The sequence below is a fragment of the Dromaius novaehollandiae genome, chromosome 11, assembly GCF_036370855.1.
Source record: "Dromaius novaehollandiae isolate bDroNov1 chromosome 11, bDroNov1.hap1, whole genome shotgun sequence".
Taxonomy (NCBI): Eukaryota; Metazoa; Chordata; class Aves; order Casuariiformes; family Dromaiidae; genus Dromaius; species Dromaius novaehollandiae.
In genome coordinates, this window is record NC_088108.1 from 19,113,210 (window position 1) to 19,128,934 (window position 15,725).

Sequence of the window (15,725 nt, forward strand, 5' to 3'; positions counted from 1 at the left end):
TAAATAAAAATCCCACAAAAAGTGCCAAACAGGACTCCTCATCCTCCACATGCACACACTGCCAAAAGACAGAAGAGCAGGTGGAGGGGAAATTCGTAATGAACTACCAAACAGAAAGAAAAAAAACTCAAAATAAGTTAGACTAAAAGGCAACATTTTACTATTGTCTAAGAATTGAAAATTATCTTCCTTTTGCAGTGAGACATTTCCCAAAACATATAACAAAGTTGTTTAAAAGTGAAGTAGGGATTTTCCAATGAATGTTTCTTCCAGACGCAATTGAGCAATAAGCTACAATTCTCACCAGTTTAAAATGGATCCTTGCCTAGTTGACTTTCTTTTTGGAGTTGTAGCTATAGTGTCCTCAGGAAGTATCAATGCTTGATATTTGATCTAAAGTATTCTGTATCTGACTTAAGACTATAGGATGCTATGGCTCAAATGGATATTCCCCATTTCAGCATGAGACCATTCACCATCCCAAAGATTCTGTTTAGAGCATTCAGAGCAACATTTGATAGCTGCTTAAAGTTTGACAAATATTTTATTCATAGTACTCTATGTAAGTTGTATTATTTACACAGACAAGCTTTCAACCTCTACAGATAGGATGTTAATAAATAAATAAATAAAGTCAGGAATGGCACTATCATGCTTTCTATCAGTAGCTTTCCCCAAACTGTCTGAAGTTATTTGCATTTATTTATTCACAACAGAACAGATAAAATATGAACCTTACCAAAAAAAAGTTTCATTAATGACCTTACATACTCAAATTTTCTACAGACATTCAGTAAACCACTTTGACATTGTTTCAGACAGCTAACCTATTGCATACTTTTGCTCTTTCTTGTTTTCTATTATCCATGCTTAGTAGCTTCTAACAAATGACCATAAAAGAAGATGCGTTCCCACTATTACTTATCTATGTTGGCATCATGTCACTGTTAGAATATGTGATGTCTATGCTACTGGGAAGAGACAGAAAGGTAAGCTACAAGACAATCTCTCTATTAAAACAGAGAGAAGAATATAGATGAGACAACTCATTTTGCCCACAGTTCAAAAGTTTGAGATGAAAATATACTTTTAGATCAGTGACAGCATATGCAGCCAGTTTTGTCTTTTTTAAAAGCTAGCATCCAGATTTAAACTTTAAGTGCACCTCTTTAGTTTACTCTAAAACTTCACTACAAGCTCATGAACTAATGAAAGCAAGCTCCAAAATTCTTATATTTGGAGTTGTTTTAAAAAAGTGCTTTTCATGACAATAGGATAGCATTTAAGTTGTGCTACTGTATGTTTTGCATTGATTATTTATATTACTTCACTTGTTAATTAGCTCTTTTGTGAAGAAACAGAAAGAGATGACAGGCTTCACTTCCACACACAAAGACCTACTTGTCTGTTCCCTCCATATCCAAAAGCAGATTCTAAACTTTTCTTAAATATGATCAAGGGGGGGGGGGACACCAAGAACAAACCTGGGAAACAACTGAGCTTTCTACTTGCTCCACACAAGGATAAATTAAGATGCCCATGTTAGAGAAGTTATGAATACTATTCAAGGATAGATCTATAATCATTTTAACTGCATAGCTGTCATGCTTTTTAATAAGCATTTCCAAGACCAAGGTATCCCTGCCCACGCCATCAGCACTAAATAAAAGCAAAAAGTGAACAATTAGTATGCAGCATCTCCATAAAATCCTGAGCTAAAAAGACCCATATTAAGGAATACTTCATCTTTTCTGGCAGTACAAAAACGAACTAAAACCAAGGATGCCTGACTAAAGTCATGCCCCTTGCATTGCATAATTTCAGACAAAGTTACAGCTCTCTGAATAATTTAATTCTAGCTAGATTTTTGTGCCTCAGGAAAGGCTTCTATGATGTAGATCTCTTCCTGACTCCTCCTCCATAAAGATGAGGTTCATACTTAATTCAAACCATTCTCAGTCACTTCCTTCTCCCCCTTGGGATGACATTCTGGCTGCCGAGTACCTGGATTCACAGTGGCACCAGAGCTGTGAGCAATTTCCAAATTGTACTTGGATAACGGATACGAGCATATTTCACGCAGATTACAAAACTGGGAGGTCTTCCCTAAATTTGCACTGTAATTGGTTTTATAAAGAGGAGATTAGTGTAGAAAAGGAGAAAAAAAGCAATCATTTGTATAAGGTATGACAACAGCATGCATTAATTTACAGTGTAAAAAGACATCTTTTGTGATTATTTCAGCCGCAGTTCAATTAAGTCATTAGCTTTCATTTCTTAGTAAGATCCATTTAAAAATCATCCAAATGACAACATCAAAATGAAGAAAGAATTATGTACTGCTAAATTATAAAACAATCTCCTTAATGTGGAAGAACCATTTCTGCAGGCAAGGTGAAATTTGTGCAAACATGTATTTGGCAAGAAGTAACCATTATTCAGTCTTTCAATATTTCTCGGGAAACCTTAAATTCATATATCACATATTTACTTGAATTCACGTAATTAAGACTGCAGACAAATGACACATGTTCACACTCCATAACTCTGTAACATACGTAGATTGATATTACTTGCTCAGGAGTGAGAGTTAATTTCCTGACCGGTAAGAAGTAGTGAGGGCTCACCCTTACAGATCCCAAGATCCCATGCTGATACCTCACCCAGGCACTTTACCAAACGCTACATTACCCATGCAATAGTGCTGGGAGCATTTCCATTAGTCACTGCTTTTAGAGTCACAATTATAGCAGTTTCACTGTCAAATACAGATTTTCAAAGACAATATTTTTTCATCTGCAACCTGCAGTCCAAGTTTTTTCAGAGGCTCAATGCCAGTAACTTTGAAGGGTATTGCATAAAGTACACCTTAACCACACATAAATACTTCCAATACCAATTTGGCTTTAAAACATTCATTGTGCCTAACAAAGTTCTGCATAGATGATGTCACCGTGAACCATTCATAGTACCAAGGAAAACGCAGAGTTGGAAATCCCTCCATCTTTCTGACATTACACATGGTGCTATTACAGGCATTTCCCTCCCTCCTCCCACTTTTTTAAACCTTACCCACCACTGCACGAACTCCAGGTCACTTATTCTGGCAGAGGATCCATTTTGGCAATTTTGTTTAGGTATCTCTTAAATCTGCCATTATCATGATTTGAAACCTTGTACTAATTTTAGTAATATATGAATTCTTCATATTTCAAATGGATTGTGGTTAATTCTTAAGCTGCTCACTGGACTTGCACCTTATCTGAGTAGGGGGTTTCTTCAGAGTGTGACAGCTTCATTTCACCCTAAAGCAGGAAAAAAAAAAAACGACCGACCTCTCTGTGCTGCATTTGCTACAGCCGTATAGAGTTCCAAATGCACAAGCTAAGCTATACTACTAAGCACTGCAAAACTTTCTGTTGCTGCTTTAGACTTTGTAGATTGAATCTGGTATTTCTGCACTGCATCAATGTAAAGCATAAACATAATCCAACTTTTGAGTCTGTAGTACTCCAAAATGCCTTTAATCAAGAATGGCAGGCCAGGCATACAACTATTGCCCATTTCATTGCAAACAGACAATTTTGCAGTCAGGAAAAACTGATATCCTGCTTTTGTTTTGAATTGAATTGCAACTTCTGATATGAAGTACTAACTGTGCAGCATATTACAGTGGGTATTAATCTAGCTTGATACAAACACATTTGTAATTTTTGCAGAGGCTGGATGAAGAACAGGTATGCTGAAGTGGCTCAGTTATTTTCAGAATTACTTCAGTTACTGATTATGTGCAATGCATACTGTCACTGGGAAGGTTATGTTTCCTTGGCAACTATCAAATACGTTGTTAATGTCCCTGAAGAAGGGCTGGTCAATAATGATTCGAGTTCTTTAAAGCTTACTTTTAAACCAACCTTTTGGTCAGTTTAATACTACTTCCACTTTGTATATTTAATTGATTATTGTCAGGTAGCCTGAAGTTTTTATGAAGGAAAGGTTTTAATCTATAGCTTAGCTGTCTTCAGAGATTTAGAGCAGCACATCTGAAGAGATCAGAGATGTCAATGAGAAATAAGAACTTGCAAGGAACATAGCTAATATTTTATGACAGATGTCTAGAATCAAACTGAATTAAGGTGAACACTGAAATTACATGAAGAAGACTAATTCTTGTGTTATGTGCTTCCCTCTCAGGTAACTACTACATTGGGAACATGAAACGCATATGCAGTTTTATTACAGAAATAAGGAGAATGATTGCAAATACTAAAGTAAAATGATAAACAGAGCTTGAAGTTCAACTGGCCCTCAACACCAAAGAGCATTAGCTAGAAATTTTAAGCGCCGTGAAGGCCACTATAGACTACATCCTTGGTTCTTAAATAAAAATTCCAAGTTTAACTTATCCCAGTAAAAATAGGTATGTACACAGTGATATGGTTAAAGCCTGTCACTACCAATTTACTAAAGCATGTCACTAATACTTTAAGCAGCACCTAAAGCAATCACAATCCTGAAAAAGTTTTATTGCCGAGAAGGAAAGAGACTTGAAAGACAAACAAAATAAGTTCTCCCAGATCCTGTTTTCTAACATTGCGTGATTTCTTTACTTCCTCAAAGCTGCTCTTTGAAAGTAGGTATATTAGACTCAAATAACAATGGAAGACTGGCCTCTTTTACTTAACTCTTTTTATTTATTCCTAATCAGAGTCATACAGAGAATCAAAATGCAAGTTTCAGAATTAAGTTGCCAACTAATTCAAATGGTATCCTTGTAAACTACTTAACTGTGTTAGTCACCCAGGCTGACTATGGAAATGCAGGAAATCAACTTCACATTAACAATTTTAAGCCAGTGAACAAATTCAATTTCAAAATAATTGTTATTTTTATTTTATTAAAGGCATCACAAGAATTCTTGAAGGCAGTTAATAATATATATATATAAAAAAATATATATAGTTATGTATATATACATATTTTTCCCAACAAATACATTCTATTCCCTCCATGAAGGGGATGACATGAGACAGAATAGGAGTATGGATTCATGATGACTTTTTTCATCGTTTCAGAAAGCCACATCCAAATTTTAGCTGGAACACAACTGCCATGCTTTTTTCATCTCCCATTTTCATTAAATCTTTATGAAGATACATAAAAACTTATGAATGGTTCCTAAAATCTTGGACTACTAGTGATGTGGGCTACTGGCCAAAATGTTAATTAGATGTCTATTTTAAGTCTGAGTTCACCATGTATTATGTCATCACGAAAAAAAAAATACCAAACTACCTAGAAGTGCAAAAAAATCATGTGGAAGAAAATTGAAATATTATAAAAGTTATCTTATACTAAACACTTACACTAAGCATCAGCCATCTTCTGGACACTTAAATGAAAGCACAGCTACAGCACTAGCACAAAGATCAATTCTTTCAGAGGAAGCATCTGAACTTACACATTTGAGGATTTAAACAGCACAGAGACTAAAGGGCCTCTATGCCCTAGGACTTCACACTGAGTTCCATAAATCCTGCCCAATGGTATTAGCATCTTCAGAAACTTGATCTTAATTTGCTGATCCAAAATTCTTCTGCCACCATCTATATTACACTGGCCTTGAGCACTGCTGCCATCTCTGCTTATGCTTATCCCTTCAGTTATGACTGATATACCTCAACTTGTGTCACACTTATCAGTTACCAGTTTCCTTTCTTCAGCATCTTTGCAAGGCTGTTACCCAGATAAAAGTATGATCTTATTACCTAACTTTTCTGCTGACTTACTTAAGGGTTTATTTTGGAACGATTCACCTTGTTGTAAAGTGCACCTTAACCTACCTTGCTATACAGTTGTTTTCTTTTCAGCTGTAGCTCCACAGCTTTATCACAGAAAATTGCATTCATTACTATAACCACCTCCACACAAGTTTGTAGACCGAAGTTGAGCCACCCTGCTACAATTTCAGCAATTTCTTTATATACTGTACAACAAATAGTAAATTAGTAAGATCTACAGATATATAATTACATTATTTCTGGACAATAATTTGAATCAGAGAGAAATGTCTTTTTTTCTTAACAATAAAAGTTTTCAAGAGAGTGTCATACTGAAGACCAGAGCATTTCTGGGGCGTTCCGATTTCAGGATACAGTTTATGATCTCACTTCTGTCATGTCATGCTAACAGAACAAAACCTTCACTCTCACCAGCGTACGTTTCAGTGCCTGATGGAAAACAAAATACCCTGTGGGAGGTTACACAAAGTTAGACAGTTGGGGGGGGAAAAAAAGTAAGTTTTGATTTCTATTAACTCAAAATGAAGATTAACTATAAAAACAGAAAAGGCATCAGGAGAATATACTGACAATGCATATCTGCTGCAGGTATGTCATGGTCAGTATCAGGTAAAAGACACCTGTTTACGGAGACCTTCACACTTCCTATTGACAAGTAGCAGCTATAGCAGAAGAGACGCATCAGACAGTATTTTAAATACTGGCTATGACAACACGAAAATTTACGAGGGAGTTCCTGCAATATAGGCCCATTTATTTACGTTGGTAGTACCAAGTATTCAAATCCCCTACACCTTCTCATATGAGCCTCTGCAATAGTTTTGTGTAAGTTGCTCTTTTGGTGACTCAGTCACATTTAAAACTATTAACAATACATTACTGTCCCAGTTCTTTGTCACCTGAAACATTTTCAGACTATGCTAGTATTAAATTCAATGGTTATGCTGCTCTACATCTTTCTTTTGGTCCTTAGTGCACCACTTCATTCAGCATTTTTTTCTTAAATAGAGAAAACACTATCCAAAGGAATAAAATAAAATGAGAAATTTACTGTAAAAAGAATGTCTCCTGATCTACCAGTAAATGCCCATAAAATAATTAAAACAGGCACGAGGTCTTTCACCAAGATTAAAGAAAAAAACGAGCAGACAGAGAAATGACTCTAGTAAGATCTCTCTTGTGCTTCTTAAAATGCATATATCACTGAAGAACATTTATAACTCTTAACTCCTAGGTAATATTTTTGTTAACATATTAAACTTGGAATGATATAATTCACTTAAAGAGAGACTCTTTTTTCTGAAGAGTCATCTATGATAACTAAAACCACCAGAGGGCAGTCCGGTTATTTTCTTCCAAACATGTATTTTTCCTCATAACTAAAGCTTTGCTGTAGAAGAATCTCAGCCAGAAAATAGTTTATGGGAAAAGGAAGCCAATTGGTTTTATAAGCTGTAAAGGTTAAAACACTTCTGTGAAATATTCCCTCAGGAAACGTTGGAAAAAACCTTTTTCTCCAAAATTTTATGACAGCTGGTATAGCAAGAAAACATACGCTTTTTTTGTATTGCCTAAATAAAAATGACTTATCTGACTTATTAACACCAACTCTCTGGAGACAAAAACAAGAATTTCCTGCAATTTTATCTAGCTGCTATTATACATTAGCAATATCTGCTTCTCTATGAGAAATATTTATCCTAAACATCTGTCTTGCAAAAGCAGTTAAAGGATTTAGAAACTATGCTTTAAAATTTATTAGCTTACTTGGAAACTGTTTTTCAGTGGATTGAGAATGAATAACTGAGGCTTTTATGGCTACAGAAATAAAAAGCAAATGGTAAGGTCTGATAAAAGTTCTACCCGTAATTATCTGATTCATAAACCAGAGAAGTTCAGTTATTTATATTCTGAAACAGATTTTAGAGTTTTATTTTCCATACACTTCTAGAAGTTAAAGCCAGGGAAGACACTCTACTATAATCTGGTAACAGAATGGTAAATTCACTGTAGTTGACAAAATACAAAAACAAGACTATGAAAATAAACCAACACAGATATGTACAAACACTGTCCTAGTAAAAATAAGTACAATCAAAACCCATGTAACTTCTAGAGGTAGACAGAAATAATAACTAAGCATAACAGAGACAAAGAAGAAAACTAACATCAACCAGATATCATTTGATAAGATGGATCTATTAAATATTAATCAGATTCTCTAAAATTAAGAAATCCAGAATAGCTAGATGTTTCTATTTACACACAAAGCCTCCTTATTCTAGACAGAAATTGAGAAATAGCTATAGAGAGACAGACTTCCACCACTGTGGCAGAGAAGTTAGTTTATGCTTTATACTTGTACACAAAAGAATAGTTCAGACGCTTGTGCACAGTGATTATGTTTAACCCTATAGATAGGGATAGGTGCATATGCAAGGGTATTGCCTTAGAAAAGTAGAAGGGTGTTCAGGCAGTCATCTCATATTGCATACTTTTTTTCTGTAGCCAGCTTAACTCCCTGCTGAGTACAGGCCAGACCTGCAAGAATCGTAAGGGAAGAGAAGGCACTACGCTGACCCAGCCCTTGCAAGCCCCTTGTCAACACACGGAGAGACTACTGTAAAAATCTGTGCACATAAAGGCAGCACGGCTTAAAATATACAGCAAATAGGACTTGAAATATTACAAATAGCTTCAGAAATAAAAAGCTGTTAGGCAGCTATGCTATTTGTGTTCCTCATACAGACTGTCCCACTTTCTCACTATTTTATGTAATGACCCCAATACGATATTCTCACTCCTGTGTTTTAAGCACATGATAAATACTACCACTTTTCTTCAGGGAGTTGGGTTTTTTTTTTTTTTTTTTTTTTTTAAATCTTCTTTAGTATAGTCCAGGTACGTAACACTGGGATGCTCTTCCTATCTTGAAGCAATACAACACCAAAGAGCTCTCAACTTAGTAAATAAATGGCTTAGTGTCAACCACCAGGTAATCTTTCACTGGTTATAATACAATTTTGACACAAATATTATGAGCCAGCCCTCTTGGAAGACAAGTTTTGTTTTGCATTAGATAGAGCTCCCAGCCAGCCACTGCATCAAGTACAGCTACTTTCCCCTCTGCTTTCCATCAGCACACTAAGGAATAAAAACTCCAGTCACTTTATTAGAATTTAAAAAATGAACTAGAATAAGAAAATTCAAAATACAGAGAAGCTTAGAACGACTGTATTTCAGAAATCAAAGCACCAGGTTTTAAAGCTCTATCTCTCTCTCTTCCCTCTACCCATGGGGAGTTTGCAGGGTGCATTCTTTCCTCCAGCCCTTCCTTCCAGCCCAGCAAACCTCAACGGCTGAAGGAGAGCTCCACACGGACAGGCTTTCTAATCCCTCTGTCACCTCGGATCTGCTTCCCACTGCGCGCTTTGCTCCAGGCAGGCACCTCCCCCATCTGAGCTCCCTGCTCACCAGCTTGTTCTAGTCTGCTCGCAAGAAGGACATGCAAATCTTGTTCAGTTAATCTTAAGCAAGGTACAGTCTCCCGCTCTCTCTTTGAAGTAGGTTCAGCTATGACCCAGAGCGCCCACCCGACACACAGTAAACTAGAAGCTTTCATCCTTGTTAAACTACAGCAGTTCTTTAAAAGATTACAGGGTAACTATGGACGAGTCCAGCAGCTTTACCATCTGTCATAGACACATTAAACTCCAGTATTGATAAACACTTTCCACTGTTCTCAAGGCACAAAAGCTGGCTCCCGCAGAGGACGAACATTGTCCCGAACCACACACAGTGAGTCCTCTTGTAGCAATCAACAGCTACCTTCCTCTGCTGTTTTTAGGTATTCCTTCCCCCCCCCCCCCCCCAACAATGTGTGCAGAGATCAAGTATTAAACTAAGGTCAGTGTTACTCTTCCACAGTTTCTCTGCCTTCCTTAAGAAGAAGAAGAAGAAGGAGAAAAAAAAAAAGTCAAGCATCATAGTAGAAACCATGTGCAATGCTCTGATAATTCTGCATTTTGGCAGCCAGCAGAACTTTCTGCACAGCTTAGTGTTAAATAGGATTAATAATGTATGAGATTGTCTTTTGATGGTATAGGAGAGAGATTAAGCTATGTGAGAAAAGACGACAAGAACCAACTTATCACCCTCAAAAGTTAAGGGCATGTTTACTTGTCCAAAAGTTAAGCTGGCAAATACATTTTTGACTGCAGGCTACTCCAGAACTCTCATTAGTTAGTTCAGAAATTCTATCCAAAGATCAGTCTCACTGCTGCTTCTACAGTCCAGGTCATAAAAAGCCCAGAAAAATGAACAAGACTTAAAGAAATACATGCCTGGTTTTCACACTAAAGAGGAAGAAAGTAGTAACTATTCTGAGGCTTATTGCTAAAAGTAGCAAAGTTAAGCTTCTGCCTTATGATGTACTAGGATGGGATGAAAAACAAAGCTATGAAATAGCATCAGAACTGGATGGCACGCACTTAAAACAAACAAAAAAAGTCACTGAACAGAACAATTAACACTCCAATAAATATCATCTGTTGTGAAATCCATTTCCTTGGGGAGATAGGAGGGGAGGGAACTAGCCAATAATGTGTTCTCAAAAAGAGTGGTACAGGAAGGGACACTATTCCCATGGACACTATCTAATGCTAGTGTTTAAACTGAGCAATATACTCTCTGCAAAAACACAAATTTTCCAGTTATTTTTCCCACGGCCTTCCCTTTCCAAGAATCTCAGTAAGATTCTTCATCTGAGGGTCAAACATCTGTTGCAACAGCATGCCTCCTATCCCTACTGTCCCCCCATAGATGAGACAAAAGCCACAAGATCAAGTATTCCAGTGTTAACTTCACACATGTGCTAGTTATAGCCATGTTTTCAGATTATTTCCTAGCCTCAACAAACGTGACACTCAAAAATACAGTGTGTCACTGATATGGATGTATTTACTCCACTGCTAGCAGCTTCATTTTTTAGGAGCTATTTAACACAGGATGAGTTACAGTAAACGGGAAAAAAAACTCAGTACATTCAGAGTGAAAGAAAGCTACCATACTAATACCATACTAATAATTTGTGCAAGTAGAATGGAATTGTTACTTCATGCAGCAAAACTGTCATTCACTTACTAGAACTGAACTGCCAAACAAACTCCTGGTTTTTGACACTTCTCTATAAACAGAATGCAACTGTAATTATAGCACAAGCCTACGCAGCAAGCAGTTTTTTTTTTTTTTAATCTTCAGTTCCTATGCATCATTTCTCTATTCTTTTGTATTAAATTGTTAATATTTCTCTAAAAACATGCGAGACCCCCAATCCCACAGAGCTTTAGTGGACTTCATTCACACTGAAGACAGACTTGTCAGTACCAAGCAGAAGACTGACAGACTCTAGAGAGTCTGTCTGAAGGACAGTCTTCACATTTAAAATTGTAAAGTTAATTATACAATTCAACTCAGTTGACTGAAGAATATTATAATCTGAAGAATGTAGGCTAGTCCTCTTCACAGAAGTTCTATCAGCTTCTTTAAAAACAGTTTTTCCATTATATATGTATTATTTTTCAGTACATCTTCACTCCCCCAAAACTTCTTGAAATGATCAGCTCTATGACATACCTACATATAAAACCTGACTGGGCATATGCCTACAAAAATTCAGCATGTGCTTTTTTGTTTCTCAAAGACATTGGAGGTACCTTATTAACACAAATCAAAATATTTAATGAACTGGTATTTTTCCAGGATATAATCTATTGCATAACAAGAGCGTGAATGTTTTAAGACGACCTCCATCTTTTTACATATACACATAAAAAGCAACTTTGCCAATTGCAGTTTCTGGAGTTAACTGGCAAAAGACCCAAAGTATAACTAGCAAAATTTTAAAGACACTTCTTAGTTTTTATACAAGCAATGTACACAACCTCCCCTACACATTCAAATTCAGTTCTGGCATTCTCACCATCTTCCCTACAGCAACATCTAATGCTGCTTCATAGCTACGTTAACCTGACAAGAACTTCTTTTAATTAAAAAAATTAATAATAATCAGTTCTTCACTATTAAGGAGGATGATTAACAATCAACATTTTTGCAGCTGGAAGTCACTTGCTCTTGTTTTGACCACTTTTAATTCCTAAAGACTGATAAAGCTTCCTTTTGGCAGGGTAATTTTACATTGCTTTATAAATTTCCTGTAGAAAAGCAAGTTCAGTGTAATTGTATGAAGTGCAAGGAGTTCATGTAATCAGATTTTGCTGACAGTCATGCCATCTAGTACAGCAAGAGGGGAAAAAAAAGAAATATTCATCTGCTTTTTACCTTGACCAAATGGCACTTTTCAAGAGTGCTTAAACAGGCACTTGATCAGAGTCCCAGGAGCATCCCAATACATTATGGATAGCAGTTGAAAGTGGAAGTAGCAATTCTAGCTTCCCTACATATGTGTAACAGCTACTTTAAATGCAAATTTTCTCATGACAATTGCTTCCAAATTAAAGTATTCAACTTTGGACAGGCAAAGCTATCCATACTCTTATGCCAAGTATTTTAGCAGTTCCTCGTCACAGCTACCAGAATGAGTATGCAGTGTTACAGCTCCAGGGATTGAGAGAAAACAGAGGGATTAAAAATGTCTTACATAAAGGAACTATAAAATTTGTCAGAAAATCTAGAGACTATTCCAAGCTGGGATGCTCTGCTCTGCATTATAAATAGAAATATATCAGTCACCTAAATTATTTTTAATGTTTACTCACAAAATACATTATCAGTTTTCATTACTTTTTCTTCTTCCTAAGCCTGCAATTAGTAATTTCAAGTTTACAGCTTGAGGCCTAATTATTTTGCAGAGTTATGGCAGCTCATCGTCAGAGCACAAGTATTTGGGCACCACCCTCAACCCCATTTGCAAAAAAAAAAGTAGTGTTTATCCTGGAGGTTCCAGCCAATTAAAAAGAGCAAATTTGACATCCAGTAATGGATATATCTAGATACACACACACACACACACCCTCATACATATATCCTCATACGGTTCATTCTAAATCACATCCCCCCACCCCCCCAAAAGTCAGAAGTAAGATTGTATGTACTAGATTTTAGTGTTTGCAGCACTTTAGTTTCAAAACTGCATTAACCAAGTCACAACTGTTATTTTCAAACTCAAACTGTGTAATACCAACAATAACTTTATGTATTTTTTGCCTCTGTAGCAACAGAAAACAGAAAAAAAGTTATAGGACATTTAGAGCAGCCCATTCTCTTCAGGTTGGAAAGCATTCGGAATTCACATGCCCACATGACCCTTTTCTTCTATTCACTGTCGTCCTATTTCCAAGATCTTCTTTCCACAAATACTTCTCATACACTTACCTTCTCCTCACTTGCATCCTCCTTACTGATGGTACAGCCAGAAATTGAGGAAGAAAGTCTGCCAGCCAGATGATGATACCATAATTTCTTCAGATAAGCAAAAGAACTCCATCTTCTTTAAGGCCACTACTTTTCCTGGCTCTAATTTCAAAGAGAAGAGGAAGATAAAAGAAATGCACTACATGCTGGCCAGAAATACATTATCAAAAAAATTGACAGGACCAAGTAAGTGGAGACAATAGATATTTAAAGATTTTAATCCCAAACAAGTGATTTTTATGGGGAAAAAAAATCTGCAATAAGCAACTCACTTCAAAGCAGTGACAAATTTTCAAAGCAAAGTTTATGTTCTAACTATTCAAATGTTGTTTGTTTCTTTAGAGAACATACCTGTGTGTAGTCAGTATGATGTATTTAATCTTTCTTATACAAAGCCTACTTACTCCCTGAAAAATGTTCAGGTGATTCTATTCCTTCTTTTTGATCTCTTAATCAGTAATTAATACTGAATTGTAATATCAATTTATAGGGCTATAATCTGTTTCAAAGGACACTAGGGATATAATTATGATTTTATTGTAGACCAACTGAAAGAATCCTCTTTGTTGAGAGTGCAATTCAGACTCATCTAGTGTTAATTGTACCTACACAGCTCCTTTCATCAAGATATTGCAACACTCTTGTGACTCAAGCTCTCTTTCTATTATGTGGACAGGAAGACTGCAGCCAAAAGAATCTAAATGACTTGCAGAAGGTTAAAACTGGAAATAAAATCCAAGTGTCACCTTACACACTACTGGCTGTTAACTCTCAGTGGCAGCATTCTGCATATCTGCCTGGCAAGCAACAGCCTTCCACTGTAAATTCTTATTTTGTGTGAATTCAACTATACAAGTGTGAAAGCTTCCTGTGTTCCTCAATGCTATCAACTTAATACTGTATCTGACAAGGCAGAAACGCACTCTCTTACAAGTTTTGTCATTCCTCCTCAGCATGGTGCAACTGTTACCTTGCTTGCCAAAACTGCCAACCCTCAGGAGGAAACATGATTTAATCAGCTTAGGTTACACTCCAAAAAGCACAGAACTTGAAAGCAAATGAAACCAGCGTACCAAGAATTAAACTGTAGCAATTGGAAAAAAAAAAAAGAAAAAAAAGAAAAAAAAAAAAGAAAAAAGGATACTCAGCAGTATGTTAATTTTTTCCCCCTCCATTTTTAATTGGGGATTTCACCAAGTCCTTTCATGGAATAGTTGACTTTGTAAAAGAAAAGCTCTGAAGTTCAGTATGTCTCTAAGAAAGCCTTCACATTCAGACAGATACTGTTAAGCAACTATATGAGAAATAAAACACAAAACTTCCTTCTGTCCTGCCCACATCGAAACAGTGTTTAACAGTAGGGCAGGCGGGGTGACAGTATGCATAAAATACATATATATACACACACACATATAAGAAACTACAGCCAGCTTATATGCAACTCCTATTTAGATAAAAGTAAGAAGGACAGATATCATTTACATTTCTTATATTCCTGGTCTCTGAATAATGATTTTTCTCCTATTCATCCAATTTCATTTTGCCATGCTCTCCTATCAAATAAAGTACCATCAGTGTATTTACACTGTAATTTAATTCCAACCAGGAAAGCATTTTTGAAGCAACTCTCCTGATTGTATTAACTGCACTTCAGTTCATTCTGTGGAGGGATCCTGAGAGTGCAATAAAAGGGATTCCTTTCAGATGAAACTAATGTCAAAATAGGTTCTCCAGGATGCTCTTATTTCCCAGGACTTGTTCACTAGTATTTCTTGGAAGAAGTCTTTTATTTTCATTAAAAAAAACCCAACCAAACAAAAAAAACCCCTCTCAGCTGAAACCTCTCAGTTGAAATGTTGTATTTGGACTACTACAGAAACTGTGATTTAAGTATATGTCAGCCTATGTTTCATTTTGAAAGGATAAGCCAATGTCTGGTCTTACAGCTAGTTTCTTTTAATAATCTTAGACCTTTCGGAAGCACTAGCAGCTTCTGCCTTTCAACACACTTGATACACCCAGCAAAGAAGTCAGCTGTCCTACAGTCTTAGATCAGCCTACAGCAATATCGTGCAGCCAGCATAGCTTAAGACCTCACAGTCCTAAAAAGCAGACAGTGCAACAGTTGTTTCTGTATCTCAAGGACTTTAGAACCTGACTTTGCAATGATACTGTGTTTCCTTCCTAGAAGTCTGGTTAAACAGATAATGGATTTCACTATTTCAGTGTTTCCTAGTGACTACTCATAAAAAGTTATATTAATCATTTATTTAAATAAGAAATCCTTACCAAAGCTTATTGCTAATTACATTGTTTTGTAAGAGAAAGACCTGAACGTGAATCTGTTTTCTTTAGGACAGAGCTATTCCCTTTTATATACTTAAATAAAAAATAATAGTGCCAAAGCACTATTCCCATAGACACATTATTTTGATTATACTCCTGTCCCAGACTTCAACCTGAGAGGTTTAACCAAAGTTAGCTCATCTCATA

The 15,725-nt window shown here is 36.2% G+C and overlaps 2 long non-coding RNA genes across 2 annotated transcripts in view; one reads left to right on the top strand and one right to left on the bottom strand.

Moving 5' to 3' along the window:
- LOC112981744 (uncharacterized) overlaps positions 1-15,725 on the top strand; it is a 148,718-nt gene that overhangs the window by 116,285 nt on the left and 16,708 nt on the right. The window lies entirely within an intron of this gene.
- LOC135329558 (uncharacterized) overlaps positions 1-15,725 on the bottom strand; it is a 146,413-nt gene that overhangs the window by 95,311 nt on the left and 35,377 nt on the right. Inside the window, exon 2 of the long non-coding RNA XR_010391066.1 lies at positions 13,194-13,334. This is a non-coding gene — a long non-coding RNA (uncharacterized LOC135329558). The remainder of the gene's footprint in view (positions 1-13,193; positions 13,335-15,725) is intronic.